General features: G+C 34.6%; 1 non-coding gene across 1 annotated transcript; it reads left to right on the top strand.

The window, feature by feature from the left end:
• The first annotated feature begins 433 nt into the window (after positions 1–433).
• LOC118193895 (U6 spliceosomal RNA) lies at positions 434–539 on the top strand. Its single transcript, XR_004759016.1, has one exon. It is a non-coding gene; the product is annotated as a U6 spliceosomal RNA (small nuclear RNA).
• The last annotated feature ends 5045 nt before the right edge of the window (positions 540–5584 follow it).

Raw genomic sequence — 5584 nt, 5'->3', positions numbered from 1 at the left:
AGTTTCAACAACAGCTCTGTCTTTCTAAAAGGCAGTCGATGTGAGAAAGCCTCTGCATTTAACCTCTATGACGATGGAATTATTTCATCGCTATAGTGAATGAGGAATGATGACTTTACGTCAACGTGAAGCCCACGTGAACTTGTTTTTAGAAGAACGAACTATCTCTTTAGTTATCTCACTGGAAGGAAAGATTCACAAGGGTAATGTTCGTTTAGTTGAATCACATGGCGGTTATATTTCAAAAATTGCTCTGTTCGGGTACTAATTATCAGCATCAGCGATAAGCCGCACTTTTAACAAATCTTACGACCTTGCTAATAAAGATCTGCGGTCCCCCTAGTATTAATAGATTACAGCAAGACAGCGCCTCAATACAAATATAAGTCGTACACACTTTATAAAGCGTGTAAGTCGTACACACTTTTAGCATGTACTTGCTTTGGCAGTACATATACTAAAATTGAAACGATACAGAGAAGATTAGCATGGACCCTGCGCAAAGGATGACACTTTTAGCATAGCATACAGAAATTACTGAGGGTTTGATTGGGAAATTTTGCCTTACTTACTATACTGTTAAGATTTCGCATTAACAGATTGCCACATTTTTCGATCGTGAGCTGTGCCTTCGAGATATAAGTTTCCGTTAACGAAGCTTGGGGAATGAGTGATTAGAATTATTCAAGTTTAAGCTAAAACAAGTTCCAAAGAACTGGGTCCAAAAATTGTTCGAAGATTGGCCAGATGATCGTATTTACTTTGCGCAATACTCACTTTTTGGTTTTTACAAAGTGTACATTCATGGCATGCTGAAAAGACGGCTAGAAAAATTTTCAGCGACCCAGTATTTGAAGGAGACATGTTTAAAGAAGTTGAATCCACTTAAAATAATTTCAATTAATTGTTGTTCAATGTTGAGTATCTCTAGTGCGCTAGATCTATCTAAAATCGACTCTACATCCATAATCTTCCCTGTGTCATCGACGCTCGATCCTGTGCGCTAGTGAGTCATGCGAATTGGATTTTGGGAGTATCAATTTAGATGTACGTGAATGTCTGTTCTTTAATTACTATTTTAATGTCAGATTCTTGTGATGAAACCCTACTCCTACGTTGTTTATCTTTACATCTTCTTAGTTTCTCCTAGCTTTATAGCAAACACAATCGTTTTGTATACATATTTTCGATTTACGAACTTCGGTTTAAAAGAATCTTTGCATAGTGAATTGAATTCAGAAACAGAGAAAAGATTTGTTATTTCTAAATTACAAGGTATGAAAACAACTTTTTGATATATTTTTTATTGCGATCAAACTTATATCAGGGAAGCTATACAAGGCAAATTTTCTATAAACATAGATGCAGATATAGCGACTACGACGACAAATTTTCATCTGCCAGCATCTGCTGAAAAGAATGAGCGTAACCAGGGATCTGTATAAACTGTAATGTCTGCTTATTTATGGTACAATTCTTAATTGACAATTGGAAAAATATCTGCATTTTTTTATTTATATAGGTGTCTGTTTTTGCAATAAGCTTTGTATAATTCAATCATGGTAACTTTGTTTTTAATGTTATATTATTTTTATTTGGACAGTAAATTTCATTTGATTTTAATTTTACTCAATAATTAATTCTTACTTGATTTTTAGTAGCATCATTTTTGAGCCTATATTTCATATTCATGTGCTTTTAAGTTAGTTTATTTGAATATGGAAAAGCACATGAAATATATCTGCCTAAGAGAAGGGATGTCTTTGCGGAAGGCTTTCTAAGGAAAACCGACTCGTTTCCATATTACACATGAGAAAAAAAAAGTACGAAAACACCCACTTGGTTAGCTCGTTCGTTGGGGTTTGGACTATAAGTGTTCAGTGCTCTTAACTACTCGGCCGCTGTGGGACCATCTGTTTTCAATCTTAGGCTTCATACACATCGTTTCAGTATCAAAATGAATCATATTTGTTGTAAATAATTTAGTTATTTTATGTTATATAATTTTATTGATTCCTGATGTAATAGCATATCATATTTTTAGTAATAATATGCACATTTTATTCTTTGTTTGACTTTTAACAGAGTTTACTTTTATGATGTATGTTAAACATGTGCTGGGCACAGATTAAATTTATTGGTTATGAATTAAAAATGCAATCACATTCACAATTCTGAGTAGCCCTTTGGGCTACTAATTTCGTTTTGTCATTTTTCGTTGGTTCACGATAAATGCCGGTTCACTTTTCAAACTGTTGCCACCAAATATTACATCCCTGTATTATATTTAAAAAATTAAATAATGAAGAATCTGCAGAAATGTGTGTATGTTTCTCGCATTGTGATAAAACAATGGTACTTAAAGCCATCCAATTTTGAATGACGTAATCCTACTGCGAATATGGGCATCTGGAAGCCCAAATTTGAAATTTGGAATTTGTTTTATTATCGATTTCATATTTTGTAAAACACTGACGAATTTTTGATTAACAGATGCAACGCTTTCAAAGCGAGCAAGCAATGGCAACACTACACAAGGAAAAAAAAAATTATCTCCAGCGCGCGAAGCTGTGTACTACAAATTTTAAAGATATGTTCATTTAAAAATTATTTTGCGATATTGCTTGGGCGTAATTGTAAAATCTAAAAGCTTTCAGATTTTTAAAATTTTATTTTATTTATTTATTTTTAAATTTTCAGTACGATAGAATCAAATTTAAAAACTTACATAGCTTACTTAGCAGGTTTATATAACAATTTACAGTTTGAAATAGCTACTGAATTCATTTCAGCTATTTGAAATAAATTTACAGCTGCAGAGAGATGAAGTGAAATTTATCCCTTTCACATTTTGTTCAAATATAAACTAGTCTTTTAGAGAATAATTTAGTTAGGTTTCCAATATTTACACACAAAAAAGGGGGGAAGAGGGAAAATAGAAAAGGAAAAGAAAGAGTCATAATAAAGACATTATGATGATTTAATATGGAGCTATTGCAAGATGTACTGTACTTAACACGAAGTTTCCTAATTGGGATTTAAACCCTATTTTCAAGTACTGAAAAATCAAAGTTATTTATCATCTATAACGTTGCGCGCCTCCAACTTGCACGCAACCAAGAGGTGACTGTGAAAACTTGTATAAAGATAGAGCCTTGTGAAGGGTTTAAGTCCCTTTTTATTCAACGTAATAAAATTACAATTGCGTGCTCTTGACGCTCACAGACTGTGCCAACTTGGCAGTCAAATAAAAATAATAACCTGAAAAGAAAGTAAAGACAAGATTCTAACTACGAGGCTCTCTAAAATAACTAACTCACCGCGTTTTACAAATACCGCCGCTAATTCAGCAGACTTGAAGCTGACTGGAACAATTGCAACTACTTCCCGCCAAGCACATAGGCCGCAACGCGGGGTTCTTTAATTCTCGATTTCTACCTCCGCGCTCGCGAAGTAAGAATAATTCTCTCACCGAACTCGTTTCCTTCTATTTAAATCATACTACTTCCGCTGATAATTTGAATGCTTGCGCGTTCTACTAAAATTTACATATTCTGGCATTGGCAGTTCCAGGGGAAAGTAAGGCTTGACAGGAAAGATAGTTTAAACTTAAAATAAATGTTAGTTAAAAATAAATATAAACCCTACATTTGCCGCTGCCAGAATTTGGAAAACTTGGAAGCAGGTCCTACAAACGACCTGTTGTAAGTTTCTCTAATTCTGAACTAATTGGCGAGAACCTCGTTTACACAAAAATATCTTATGTAATAATTTGTATACTACAATTCTGTTGATCTTATAAAGCTCTCTTCTTACAGCAACTTTTCCTGGACTTCATCAATCAATCTTGGTCTTTCCTTCCAGCATCTGGAAGGAATAAGTATCAGTATCTTTCTACATACATTATAATTTACACTTTCTTGACACAATAAATTTTTGTTTTTAAACGATTCGTTTTTCTTAGTTATTGCTTACTTCACATTCATTCAATTTTTCAAGCATTAATTTAACTTTACCCTGGCTCTCCACCGTGTGTGGTGTCAAACGGGAATATTCGTGTTTTAGTCTTACAACACTTCCCCTAACCACCATGATTTGTTAGAATTCAACGACCAAATAGACACACCTTACTCGACATTCTACAACTCAATGAGCTACTTTAATAGTCTTAAAAATTCAAATGTAGGTGGAGAACCCTACAAAACACATTCATTCTAACTTCCCCCTCATTCATCTTTAAACATGCAGGCTTTCGCTCTAAAGCATGACTTTATCTACAATTTACTACTTAAATTTTGACTTCATTGCTTTTAAGCATTCACTTTTAGCATCTACAATTTTATGCTTCTAGACTAACTTCTACTTTTACATAACATTCAAGTATTTACATACATTTACAAAATTTTAATACATATGCTTTTTACAATTTACCATAAAATGAATAAGAGAAAATAAATTTTTACTTTACTCATTCTTCGCCAAGCTGGCGGCACTGAAAGTAAAATTCTTATTAATACAAGAATACGAAGTTATTTTTATCTTCGGCCCAATTTTGGCTTTCACATAACAGAATTAGTCTTTCGACCAACAGAAAATGCTTGTTTTTAGCTTTCACACTTAAAGAAAATAATACTTTTGCCTTAGCTAAATAAAGTAAAACAAAACTAAGTCTCAACCGAGACATATTGACTTTCGTCAAAACATAGAACTTCGTACTTATGCATAACATTTCGGAACAAAAGAGAAAAAAATTTATAGAAGGGTTTAACTTATCTTTGAGTTTTCGATGCTTGAAACTCCGTCATCCGTTTTTGGCAAAATTGATCCCAAGTTAGAGGTTTCATGGATGTCAATCTTCTCCTTACTGCCCTCCGAGTGTCGTCCACCTGACTTTTTCTTTTGCGTCCTCTACATGCTGGCCTCTTGGCGGAGTAATCGTCTGGTTGTTGGTATTTCCGTTTATCCCTGGGACGGCTGGTCTTGACGTCCTCCGGTCTGGAGTCCTTCTTGAATTTCTTCTGTTCGTCGTATTTTTGTGCCTCCTGTTGTCGTTTCAGTTTCCGGAACGGCGGCCTTGCTCGCACCTGACTCTGTGGCCGTGTGCGCGTTCTCCTTGATGTGAAATTTCTCCTGCCATCCTTTGTAGGTGGTGTTTTTCTCTTTACCACGGTTTCTTTACCCGGTTCATCTGTATTTTTGTTTTTCTTAAACGCTGGAGTTTGAAAATTATTTTTTTTTTTTGATACCGACGTCCGGGTTGTAGAAGTGCTAGGTCTCTCTTCAGTTCTCTGTTTCTTGGGTGGTGGAATAGTTGTTGTCTCTGGCCCTTCTATTTCGTTTAGACTTGAGTCCTGCAAGAAACTTTTAAGGATTTCAAAATCATTTGGATTATAGTATTTTTTCACCTGGTCGGGACTTGCTTTACAGATTTCCCTTCTCTCGTTCTTAAGATATAAGACTACTCCTTTGATTTCCTGAATTACATAGGGGCCTTCAAACTTTGGAGCTAGCTTTGCCATAAAATTGTCTGGGGCACTTGATAAAGAAAATTTCCGCTTCAATACTTTATCCCCAACTTTAAAAT

This window comes from Stegodyphus dumicola, chromosome 7, assembly GCF_044657685.1.
Source record: "Stegodyphus dumicola isolate Sdum_Otavi_A_Nest chromosome 7, ASM4465768v1".
In the NCBI taxonomy this organism is placed as follows: Eukaryota; Metazoa; Arthropoda; class Arachnida; order Araneae; family Eresidae; genus Stegodyphus; species Stegodyphus dumicola.
This window is presented reverse-complemented; position numbering and strand designations above follow the sequence as displayed.